The sequence below is a fragment of the Humulus lupulus genome, chromosome 1, assembly GCF_963169125.1.
Source record: "Humulus lupulus chromosome 1, drHumLupu1.1, whole genome shotgun sequence".
Taxonomy (NCBI): domain Eukaryota; kingdom Viridiplantae; phylum Streptophyta; class Magnoliopsida; order Rosales; family Cannabaceae; genus Humulus; species Humulus lupulus.
Window position 1 is genome coordinate 7620872 of NC_084793.1, and position 13805 is coordinate 7634676.

Here is a 13805-nt window from a genome sequence, read left to right on the forward strand (position 1 = left end):
AGCAATTCCATCTGGTCCTCGAATTTTCCAACATGTCTGATGGGATCTGCCTTTTTTGTATATACTGGCAGAACTGGTGCTTTATATTTTGCCGGTGGCTGGGCTGCTCTAATTCGGGAACAAAATGGGCTGCTCTAATTCGGGAACAAAATGGGATGCCACTCCTGTGGTCTACTGGATCGATCGCAGAGGGTCGTTTCGTCAGACCTTGAACTGCTGCTGTTAGCATGTCAATCTGGGCTTGGATGGCTGGTGCAACTGATGAGGTTCCAAGGTCTTGACCGCCTGGTCGGGCATTACCATCTGGCGCGCCATCGTCAAGTATTTCTACTTGACTGGTAGGGCGGTCCAGATTTTGCCCTTCGACCGGGACAGTCCTCCTCTTGTTGGTGATAACGTCCCTCATATCCTTTCGGGAAGCATGCTCTCCTACCCGATCAAACACCGTACTTTTTGATTTTTCAGAGGGCTTACTACGCGGGACTTGCTCTCTCCTACTACGTTGCTGGCCCGGGTGCAGTGGAGGCCTTTCGGTACGCCCCGGGCAGTCTTTTCCTCCTTGTTGGTCATTGCCCTCCTTTTCCTTTGACTGGTCAGTGTGATGACTATCAGCCTCATCACGACCATGCCCATCTTTGAATTGTGAAGTCCTCTTCTCTCGAGGAGCTTTATTTTGCTCCTGCCCAGGTGGAGTCTTCTTACTACCCGATCGGTGACTTCCTGACCTCGAAGTTTCTGATCGGTGGCTCCTGAAGGGGGTTCTAGAGTGCTCCATTTGCGTCGAGGCAGTTCTGGATCGGTCCCCATCATCTTCCCGACCAGGGGGGTTACTCCTGCTTCTGCCCGGTCCTCGAGAATCGGCTCGATCAGTGGTCCTCCGACCAGCGTCATTATTTCTTTCTCCCTCGGTGGCTGCTTGTGCTGCGGCTTGAGCATTGGCTTGGGCTAACTGGGTAGCTGCTTCTAGAGCAAGTGCTGCTTCACGATGTCTCCGGTTGACCTCCTCCTGTTGTTGTCTGAGCTCTTCGCTTCTGGCCTCCATATCGCACCTTTGTTGCTCTAACGCGGCTTTCTGCCTGGCCATCTCTTCAGCGAACGCCTCCTGTCTGGCGTGGAATTGTGCCATCTTCTCCTGGAAGGCCCCCATGGTTTCATGGAGTTCTTCGACTTCTGGAGTCACGTCCTCGAGCATTACCCTAGGCTCAGTCTCATGGTCTTGTGGGCCAGGACCTTCTGATCTAGCAGGCTCTTTAGAGGAGCCTATCTTCTTGGAGGCCGCATTGGTGCTCTTAGGCGCCATAATACTCCAGGGATCGTCTGTCTTTCTCTTCAGGCTCTCAATGAAAGCACCAAAATGTTGACCGCGTTTTTGGCCAACGACGTGAGAACGATAAAAATGATAAAACCTTCAAAAGAAAATAAACGACACAGACGATTTTATAGTGGTTCAGCCCCAATGTGATGGTAATAGCCTAATCCACTTAGAGTTGTGATTATAGATTTACACTCAAGATCAGATGAACCTGAGTCAACTGAGTTTCTTCAATGCAGATTAAAAGAATACAAGAATTTCTCTCAAATACAAGTACTCTCTTTCTCTCTCTCTAGAAAATTCGGATCAAAAGCTCAAAAATCCCCCAAAGTCTAAAAAGAAGAAGAATCCTCTTTATGATGTTATAAGCCTTGTATTTATAGGCTCAGGATCGTACAGATGATATCCCCCCATAGTCAGGATATTTTATTATTCTCATTATATTTAAATTACAACAATATTCAAAATGTAACAGTACACCAAATTTGTGGGATAAATGAGAGATTCCCGCGTATGCCAAGACCGATTCTTGTTGAAGCTGTTTTTGGGAATCTTAACGTAGTCCTGCTCTATATAGTTGATCCATATCACCTTCAGTCTGGTCGCCCACACCTCTATTGGGCAGTCATGCACTTAGCTGGGCAGACATGCACTTGACTGGTTGGACATGGTCATGACCGATCGGTCAAGTTCATGCCTGGTCGGACAAAGTCATGCCTGGGCAGGCAAGGTCATTCTTGGGCAGACAAGGTCATTCCTGGGCAAACAACCATATGACTAGTCGGACAAGGTCATGCCTGATCGGTCATGACACTTGACTGGCCAGTCAAAATTCTTCATTGGTCTACCCGGCCACTCCTAAGCCAGATCACTTTATCACAACTCTGAGGAGCCAATATATTTATTGACTATTAATGTGTCGTTTACGGACCATGTACTGCCACTTGTCACCTCTATCGCCACGTCATCGATCTCCAATTTTTGGGGATAACATAAACAATTAAGATAGTTAAAACTCCTTTTGACCCAAAGTGAATTGAAGGAAGCCACTAGCAACCTGATTACAGTTTTATAATAGTCAATCTTGTGTGTTGACTACCAATTCTTCCAGCCTACAATCAGGCACAACAAGCCTACAACACAGACACAAAAAACAAGCCTACAAACAGGTAGTTGAGAATATAAATCTACTCATTCTTATTAGGAAGTGAATTAGTTGTTTATTTTAGTGTTGATTTGGGTTTTAAATATATAGCACACATTTTTTGTTGAGATCATCATTTATTTATTCATTATTTTAAAGTATCATTTATTAGAGAATCAATGTTACTAATTGGTAAAAACGTAATTAGGTGGGTTGACGGACATTAAAATAATAATACCGAGTCAGGATCAATATATATATATATTAAATCAATGCAGATAAAATATAGAAAAATACATATTGATGACTATCGAGAATCCTCGTTATCTTTTCGTATATTCAAACGACCATCCACTTATCATAAACTGAGTCAGACTCACACCATAGTCTTATAATCAATCACATACAATGACGTGTGTAGGCATGTGTCTCAACACATGAGAGAGAATGAATATGGAGTTTTTTCTTAATAAAAAATATACTTGCTATGAAAACTTACACTTAATAAACTATTTATACCTCTCATTCAAAATGTGATTAGTTAGGATACTTTATTTAATCATTACTTTAATCAAATTAAAGCAACAATTAAATAATTAATCAATTAAACAAATTAACCATATTTTAACCGATTGAATTTAAACAACTCAAATTCAAATCACAGGCACATGCTAACTATAACTACCGCGTGGGGCGCTTTGCAAGCACAGTGGGTGCTTGAATTTAAACAATATTCAAATTCAAATCTTAGGCACATGCTAACTATAACTACCATGTGGGGCGCCTTACAAGCACAATGGGTGGCGTGTAGCGCCTTACGATGCTCCTCAATTTTCTTATTTATTTATTCAATTAAAATAAGACAATATATTTATTCACTTAAAATAATTTAAAAATAAATATAAATTCATTCGTAACTAATCTTATCTCATATTATCATATTTGAATAATTATCTTATACTAAGATAATATTAAACTATCTCTTAATGTTAATCTATGATTAATATTAATTTCAACTAATATAAAGTTTTTTAAATAAAAACTAATTAGTTAAATAATTAATTAACTCATAATTATCACTCAACTCTGAAAAATTAATTCATTTACAATTTAGTAATTTTCTCCATTAATCTTGCCTTTGAAACATTTATCCTTGACATTGTAGTAATTTTGACATTTTTAGAATAGTAAGCTAGGTTTAGGAATGCATATTAACAAGGATGGAATGGTGTTGAGAAATTTTTTGACCTTGTTTGTTTTCCTTAATTTGTTGATAGTAATTATAGTTTAGGGTATAATTTTTTTTTTTTTGAATGATAATATTACTATGATTGCATAGATTACTTCCATAGTAAGAAAAGTGATACTTTATTTTCTTTATTTTTTTGGCAAGGAAAGTTGAGAAAAGCTAAGGGTATGATTGGTTCGCAATTAGAAAACTATATTTTTGAAAAGTGGGATTCTGAAATAAAAATATGAATTTAGTGACTAAAAGCATATTTTTGAAAATGTGATTGGTATTAAATTTGAAAATATAACAGAAATTGAATATGTGAGATTTTGGAAAATAATTTTACAAAACTAAGAAAACGAGCTTTTCTTGTTTTCAATTTTCCTTAACAAATTTTGGATACAGATTTGAATTTGATTTTAAAAAACAAACTACCACTCACTAATTATAATGGGTCCTACTAATTTTAAATATTTGAAAACATAAAATTGGATCTGAATAGGATACCAATCAGACCCTAAGAATTTTGGTTCTATTCATGGTTTTCTCTCAACAACTTTAACATTCACATTACATTCATTGATCGCATATATAATAATATATATATATATATATAAATAAATAGGATATTTTTCCCCAAACTATTTTCACTACCACATTATACCCCTAAAATTTTCAGCTTATTAAAAATCCATACTATTCATGGTACTGAAATATATGACTTTTGTTAAGTTTCATCTACTTTCGCCAATAGAATGCTAATATGACTCTTTAGTTGCAAGTATGTCATTGCCATATATATAATTTAAAATGACAAAAATAATTTAAATTTAAAAAATATATATTTTTATTAAAATTAATAAATAAAAAAGCATTAAACTAAAATATATAACATTAAATCAAATCTTAAAAAATAAATGATTAAAACAAAAGTATATTAAAATTTTATAGTTATTTTCTTCCACTTTCCCACACTTTCTCACCAACCAAACAACCTTAACAACACCCGTCTATAAAAAAAACATCACTTTTTTTTCTTTCTTTTTTTCCCCTCACTTTCTTATCAACCAAATAAACTCATTTAAACAAAACTTTAATATTTCATTTTACCACACTTTCCCACCAACCAATCACATTAGTTTTTTTTCTTTCTTTTTTCTAAAACTTTTTCAGCAACACATCAACCAAAGATGAACACGCCCCAACTCGACCTGACTTCGACCTCCCAGTAGCATATCTTTAACAATTTTCTAAACTCTAATTGTCTATCTCATACGACACGCCCTCATCTCCGCCAACGGTGAACACACCCCAACCCAATCCAGCTAACTTCACAAGAGCTCCAACCCAACCCTCGTTGATCTTGCTTGACCCCAAGCTCAGTCATGTTGACCGCATAAGCCTCAACCTAACTCTACCAATCTCGCTCGACCCTAAGCCTAGCCCTGCCAATCTCACCTCAACCTTGATATTTTTCCTCTACCCTAGCCTAACCCTGCCAATCTCGCCCCAGTCTAGTCCATCTCTTTTCTATCTCAATAGTTCTTATGTTCTTAAATTAAAATTATTTGATTGGTGTGAGTAAGAACAAATAAAATAACATAGTTTTAATTTAATTAATATGTAAAAAAAATATTTTAGTAAATATGTAAATATGTGTTAGTGAATAAAATTTATTTTAGTAATTTAAGTAATATTTTTTTCCTTTTAAAAAAGTAGTATATATTTTTTAATTCACTATTTAAATTCATTTACATTTTTTATTAATTAAAAATATAATTTTATTCAAATTTTATAATTTTAAAATCAATTAAAATATTTTTAAAAATAATTAATGAGTCATTGGGGAACATGTGCATCAACATGTTAACGTAAGAGACTTTTGCCTTAAAAAAAATAGATTAGGAACTTAAATGTTGCTATATCAAAAGATCAGGGACTTTTGCCTTAAAAAAAAAAGAGTAAGGACTTAAATGTTACACTATCAAAAGATCATGGATTTTTGCTGCTAATAACCATTTATTTTAAAAGAAAATATCCAATCACTAGTTTGCATTGGAAATGAAAAAATTGATATTTTTTTTAATAATCATTCTCTAACTTTTCTTAATTAACATACACATTCTCTACACCAATATTAAAAAATTAAAATTAAAAATATCTTATTTTTTAACTAACAAAATTTAAGAGATATTTGCGACAAAAGTACCAAAATTATTACATTTGTAGCACTTAAGTATCCAAGTTATTTTTTGCCCGCGAAAGTACCTTCCGTCCATATTTTGTTGCTGATAACTCTACAAAATAGAGTTATTTTTACCGCTTTTTTTATGTTAATTGTTGCTTAATCTTTGAGTTTTTAAGTAACTTATTAAGTTTTTAAGCAATTATGAATTTATTAATCTTATTGTAATTTTGTAGATTTTTATATGTTTTTATAGTTATTTTATTATAATATGTTGTAGTTTAATTATGTAAAATTAATATTGTTAAGTTGGAAAAAAATGCATTTTGTTGATCTTTAATGTTAAAGTAAATTAAGTTTTAATTAATATTTTCAATGAATTAATATGATTTATTTTATAATTGAAAATATTTAATTATGATTTAATTTATATTTATTTTGTAGAGAATTTGTTGCATTTTTACTCTTGAAAATAAATAATAATGAAGGAAAGGTGGCATTTTTAAGGAAAAGAAAGGAAAAAATGGCGTTTTTCCAAGTGTCTTGCTGAAGCCCCTGCCGTGTGGGCCTGCCTGCCCTGTGCTCCTTCAGGCGCAAAACCTCCCAGCAACTTCTCCAGCCACACGGGGCCAAGCTCAATCTAAAACACCTCCAGCTACTCCCAGCCAGGCCGCCTCCTGGGCCCACGCCACCAGCTGCTGCTCCTTGCTCCCCCAGCCACCTGGGCCCACGTCAAGCCCAGCCCGTGTACTCCTCCCAGCCGAAGCCTCTGCCCTACACCGTGGGCCTGCCCCTTTAGTTCGGCCCAATGCCTTGCACCTAGTCCCAACTCCACTCGGGCCTCCTCCTAGCAGCCAACGCCACTCGGCCCAGCCCGAAGCACACCTGCCTCCAACCCATGTCACCAGCAACAAAGCCACCTTTTTTTAGCCCAACAAATGCATTTGGTCCCTGTAACGCCCTACTTCCTTAGGGTCGTTACTAAGTAATTTATAAATGTGTCATTAGCTCACTAATCGAGGTTTAAGACTGTTACACCCAAAAATTGGAGATCAATGACGTGGCAATAGAGGTGACAAATGGCAGTACATGGTCCGTAAAAGACACATTAAATAGTCAATAAATACATTGACTCCTCAGAGTTGTGATAAAGTGACCCGGTAGACTGACGAAGAATTTGGACTGCTTGAGAGATGCCATGGTCAAGTCAAATACACCCGAGGAGAATATTTGGGCTAAGGTGTGCTTGGCTCAGACCCCAGTTCGAAGAACCAAAGTGTTTGTTTCAAACCAAGTCCAAGGAGCTTAAGAGAGGGGTTTGGACTTTGGTTCGAGGACTAAAAGCAGGAGGTCCGATCCGACCTTAGCTTGAGAAGCCTCTCAAGCATTTGGCTCGGATGTGTCCGAGGTAAGAAGGCAAAGGAAAAGAAGTCTCATGCAAGCCAAGGATTGGGACTTAGATTTCAGCTAAGGGAAGGCTACATAATGTCCGATCGGACATGGTTGAAGATGCTAAAGGGAGAGATGCCTCAAACTTGTCCGAGGTGAAATGCCAAGTAGGGTGGCTTGGACCACCTTGGTCCGAGGAGAAGGCCACAAGGTCCGATCGGACCTTGATTGGAGGAGGTATGCTCGGACTTGTCCGAGGTGAGAAGCAAGAGATGCTTGGCTCGGACCACTTTGGTCCGAGGTGAGAAGCAAGAGGTGCTTGGCTCGGACCACTTTGGTCCGAGGAGAGCCAAGCATGCATCACCTCGAGCCAAGGAAAGCTTGAAGGGGTAATCAACATGCATGTGAGACTACGTCAAAATCCCCGGAACGAATTTAGCAAGAATCGGTTTAGGCACCCGGGAATCTCTCACTCCTCACACAAATTGAGGAATCAGTTGTATTTTAAATATTTCTTATAATATAAATATGAGATGAATAATAAAATATCCCTATCTAAAGGGGATATCAGTTGAGGATCCCAGACCTATAAATAGAGGGTTGGTGGGATTATAAAGGGGGTTCTTCTGCTTCTTCTTTCTAGAGAGAGAAAATTAGGTATGAGTATTCTAGAGAGAGAAAGTGCTGAAATTTGAGAGAATTCTTGTATTTTTGCAATCTGTACTGAAGAAACTCAGTTGGCTCAGTGATAAGTACATTTTTGTATAAAGTTTACTTCGTATTCATCAGGGTTTTATGTTCATAAGTAGTGTGTTTGGGGATGGTTAGAATTGTTTTGCTAATTTGTTTCATTTAAACTAAATCGTCATTTTTGAGGATAATGTCTATATTTTTGATGAGTTTTTGGTTAAATGATAATGTTGTAGGATTCTAACCAGTGGAGTGAAGTCAAAGAAGAAGAAAAAAATCGAAAAAGAATCAAAGTGTGATCAAGCAGAGAGCTCGCCGCTACAAGGAAAAGTCCTTGCCGCTACGAGACAAGTTAGCAGAGTGCTCGCTGCTACAGGAAAAGTCCCTGCCGCTACGAGGCAAGTCAGAGAGTTCCTTGCCGCGGCAAGGGAAAATCCATGCCGTGGCACGACAGCCCAGCAAAGCTTTTTTGAAGTTCCTTGCCGCGACAAGGGAAAGTGCCTGCCGCGGCACGCGTTTAAATTTGAACTTAAATTCAATTTTTCTGATTATTTGAGGGGAGATATAAAAGGGGATTAGGGTTAGAATCGGGAATTAGGTTTTATTTTACGTTTTTAGAGAGAGAAACTCAGAGAGAGCTTTGGAGGAGAAGGAAGATCGCAATCAACATCTCAATAGTTTTCTTCTTCCCCTACTCTATTATTCTTTATCTATGTTTATGTTTTTATTCATGATGAAGATTATTGGCTAGTTTCTTTTAGGTTAAGGGTTATTCAAAACCCAGACATGATTGTTTGACTTCAGTTATGAGTATTATTTCTTGATTTCCTTCATATTAAATTGATTCTATTCTTCTATGCTTATCTTATGAATTTTGTGATTCCTTGTTAGGGTGTACAACTAATTAGGGTTTACAGTATTTCATTATCATCTTATAATTTCTATTAACCTAATAGTTTAGGGTTCTAAGTATTGGTGATAAATTGCAATTGATGATATGGTCAAATATGTTGTTGATTGTGATGAAGGATAGAACCTAGGTTAAATGAATTATATGCTAAATTGATTTATTGCCTAGATTAACCTATCTCCATTGTTCTTAATGCTTTTACTAAATTAAATGGATCATATGCTTCATAGGTTTGTTATTTGGTAAAAAGAGTTAATTATTGAGCGCTTCGCCGTGATTGATTGTAATAGGGAGATTGGGATAATTGACTGCTTAAGCTTTATCTGCGGGGTTAATAGTTTAATTGGGAATCGGAATAATATTCAATATTGATATTCATGCATGATTATTTGAGGTGGAGAATAATTCTTAACTGTTCTTTAAAAATCGTTATAAATCCTTATTTGTTAATCGTCTTATTAGTTTTAAATTTCAAAATCCCATTTTCCTTTTAACTTTGTTAAACTTTGTGAATAATAAATTGAATATAGTTCCCTTGGGTTCGACCTCTATTTGCCATTGTACTAAATTAATTGGTGATAGTGTAATCAAAATCTTTATTAAATTTGGTACGCCATACGACACGCATTACTCAGTCCATCTGATCTTGAGTACGAATCTATAAATCACAACTCTAAGTGGATTAGGCTATTACCGACAATCGGGGCTGAACCACTATAAAAATCTTGTGTGTTCTTTATTTTCTTTATTACAACTGTCTGTTGTCGTTTACATTCTCTTGAAGGCTTGTCGTTATTGACGTTCTCACGTCGTTGGCTAAAAACGCAGTCAACAAAGACTAGAAAGTGTGTTCGGATAAAAATAAAGACTCATTTAATAAATATTAAGTATAAAAGTTGGTCTTTTATTAAAATTCATAAAAATAATACATTGGGATCCCCAAAACACCGTTTTAAAATATAGTTACAAACCAAAGATACGGTGCAGTCGACCTAAGCGACAAAACCGAACATTTACCACATGTTCCTTAAAATAACCCCAGCCGTGGTGCCCAGGTAGGCCAAATATGTACACATCACTCCATGCCCTCCAACTCATGGTTGTAAGACCTAACTTCCTTGCTCTTACCTGCACCACAGAGCACCCGTGAGTCGAGGCCCAGCTAGAGAACTTCAAACATATCATGCAATAAAGATATATCTCACTAAACTGTACTCAATCAGAGTGACAAACAGATACCATATCCTAATAGCATGCTCAATGACACATCATTTAGACCAGCTTAAAAGCACAATAGCATATCAACCTAATAATATAGCAGTGCAATATCACATTAGCACTATAACCAGAAAATATAATAATACATCCGTACATTCACACAGCAGCTCAATACTACAACAACATATAACAAAGCAGCCAACAGGCTAGATACATAGCGGCCATGCCGTCCCAAGTGCTTTACCAAGCCCTAGGTTCGCAGTCCACACCATGAGGATATCCCAGGTATCCTTTAGGGTCTCGCTCTGACAACTCGCACTCCGCGTGCTAAATGTTGCTCCCGACCCCTTGCCATACTCGGCTCTTGCCTTTCCCAGCTTTTGCCGCTCCCGGCTCTTGCCGATCCTGTCATTTGCCTCTCTCGGCTCTTGCCGCTCCCGGCTCTTGCCGAACAGTCATAATCACATATATGACATAACAGGCATAAACAATGCATACATGACTATACACCACATAGCTCTACGGGTACAAACAGTTCTCTTACCTGGTGTCCCGAGCACGATCCTAATCCTGAGCCTGAGCGGTAAGACCTAGTCACAATGCATCAACAATAGCCATCCATTAAGTTATAATCCATTAAATAACTTTGGGATATAATTCTAATCTCCAGGACCTTAGATTCTACCAATTCGGATGGTAAAAATCCTTCCCGAGCCTTAACGTTTAAGTTCTCAAACCTAAAATCCTCAAATGACCAACAATGAGAGGTTGGGCCGCGGCATGCCCCTCCATGGGCCGCGGCGCGCCCCAAATCAAAGGCATAAGGCCTCCCTGATGAGAGACACGGGCCGCTGCGCACCCATGCTTGGGCCACGGCGCGCCTGGAAGACAGAGGCTTTCTAGCCTCTTCGAGCACACGGGTCGCGGCGCCTGAAGAACATGGTCGTGACTTAGGCCCGAAACCCATAAATCCCACCATTTTCTACGTTTATCCTGAACTTAATTCACCAAAATTCCACCCTTGACATGAACTATAGCCATGACTAAGTCTCTCAAGTATTCCCAAGTACCTTAAACAACACCACCACAGTAATATCTAAACCAAAACTCCATCACAGCCCAAAATCCAAACCTTGAGTTTAAAACTCAAGAACATCAATATCAAACTCATAATTCAACAGAATAGCATGAGAATTCACTTACCCATTCTGCAGATGATAACCCCGAAGCAATCCTTAGTTGATTCTAGCTTGATTCCTCAATCTCCAAGCTTCCACACCTTCAATTCTCAGCTAATTCCTCAAGGAATCCCCCTTAGCTCCAAGAACACCAAAGAAAGAGAAAGGAAAACGTGTAAGGAGAAAGGGAGAGAGTTCCTTCTACTTCTGGTGGGTTCTTCAATCTAAGGCCATCCACACCTATCCCCAAGTCAAAAGTCCAAAATGCCTTCTAGTCATAACCCTATCCTTTAACAGCCTCAAGGGCTAAATTGTCATTTGCCACACCCTGCTAATTCCTCGAGTTCCCCTAATACATTCCCATTTAACCCCATCATGTCCAAGCCATTACTAAACTACTACCCATTACTCGGTTATCCCCTAACACATATAACACACCCAAAATACCTCTGGGCTCCTCCCAAGCCGGGTATTTAACCTCGTGTGACTATTTCGTTTAACTGCTCCCTAGAATTGTCTCGGATCACACATCTCAAATATATCCCCAAAACATTGGGATCTCACTCACAACACATGCATATTTACATTTATGCCCCCCAACGGGCCAAAATTACAAACACGCTCATATTCACATAAATGGGCCCACATGCATATTTAATACACACAATCATGCATGTCTAATCACATTACCACATAATTTATATATATCACAATTAAATCAATTATTGCCCTCCCGGCACACTAATCAAGGCCCTAAGTCTTATTAGCAAATTTATGACGCTACAGTCCCCTTGTCCCTAAAACACCAATTTTGTACCTAAACATTTTTACACATTTTACCCTAAAATCATTATTACACCTAAAATTTACCCCTACTTACCTTATTATTCTTCATTTCAAATTTAATTTAATCAATTTAATTAATTTAAATTGATTATTTTAAGCATTTTTTTTTCTATAAATAAAGAATTTGGGTGCTTATTTTAGAGGGGAGGTTACACACTACACATTTGCTACACTTTCAAGACCACTCCATTTGCTTAATCTTTTTATTTTTTTTGGTCATTTTTTTTATGAGTTTTTAGAGGAAAATTTTGGGGGTTCCTCCTCCAAATTTTCCTATTTATGTTTCTAATTTTTTTGGTTTGTAATTTCTATTATAGTTATGAGTTTCTAATATTTTTAAGATTATTAAGGTGATGATGAAACAATACGTAACTAGATAATATTTATGTTGTGTGTTGATTTATCATTTTGTGCAATAAAGTTTATGGATTTTCTTCTTCAAATATTTTTTTTCATCTTAAATATCTTGTATTTTTTATTGTTATAACATATTTACACTTTGTTCTTCATTAGTGCAAAATCATAATATTATTTGATTAAGGTGTGCCGTTAAATTGTGCACATCAAATGCTTAGAACAAAAGTATTATGTTTTGCCTTATAAATAATATTCATTGATTTACTTGTTATTTCATTAGATTGATTTACATTAAATACTTTGAAATTATAATTTTAAAAGTGAAGATAAATCCTACAATTCCATGATAATTTGTGCTTAAATATAATATCTAATTTAAATAAGTGATAGTTGATTAATTTATACTATTAATGAAACTTGAGAATCAATGTACTTATAAATATTATTGAACTTATATTTTGTGGATTCTAGTATCTTAATAATCTTTATTTTTAACACTTATTTTCAAATTATTATTGGTTTATCTTTATTCTCTTAAATAGTTTTATTTTAAATATTTTATTTTATGTTCATGACATTAAATCTCATCAATCTTTGGAGCTAAGTTAGCATTTATTAATTTTGATTTAAAATAGTTATATTTTTTATTTTAGACAACTCTTTTGGGTTTGATCTCGTGCTTACATGAACACTATATTTCATATGCGATTCGTGCGCTTGCGAGTTATAAATTTTTAAAACAAACTCGTTTTGGGTCCATTAGTTGCAGTTGTTTATTTTGCCGCTAAGTACATCACGTGATGTCAAATTTGCTTATAACCTAAGTACTTTTGCCGCAAATATCTCATAATTTTGGTACTTTTGCCGCACATGACTATTAAATTAGGTATATTCTCCACAAATATTCATTTAATTTGGTATTTTTGTCAACATGTCATAAACGCACTTAACAGTTGGAACTGGAGGCCGCAACACAACATGGACTTTCGCCATAAAAAAGATAACTCAGGTACTTAAGTGCTACAAATGTAATAATCTGGGTATTTTCGCCATAAATATCCAAAATTTGAAAAAATATATAAACAAAATTTAAGACGTTAAATAATTGTGGCCTAAAGTCATGCCCTCACCTGCCTTAGGTGAGGCCGACTCTACTATCTACTAAACAACTAGAGTAGAGATAAATTTTCTTTCTCATCTTAATTTTTTTAGTATATAGTCTCTACCAAAAGTAGTGTAAATTATTTTCATACCTCTTTAGCTTGCAAACAATAAAGTTAAACAATTTATATCGTATACATAACATGACTAAGTTGTGTTAGGTAATCATTTTATTTTATATATT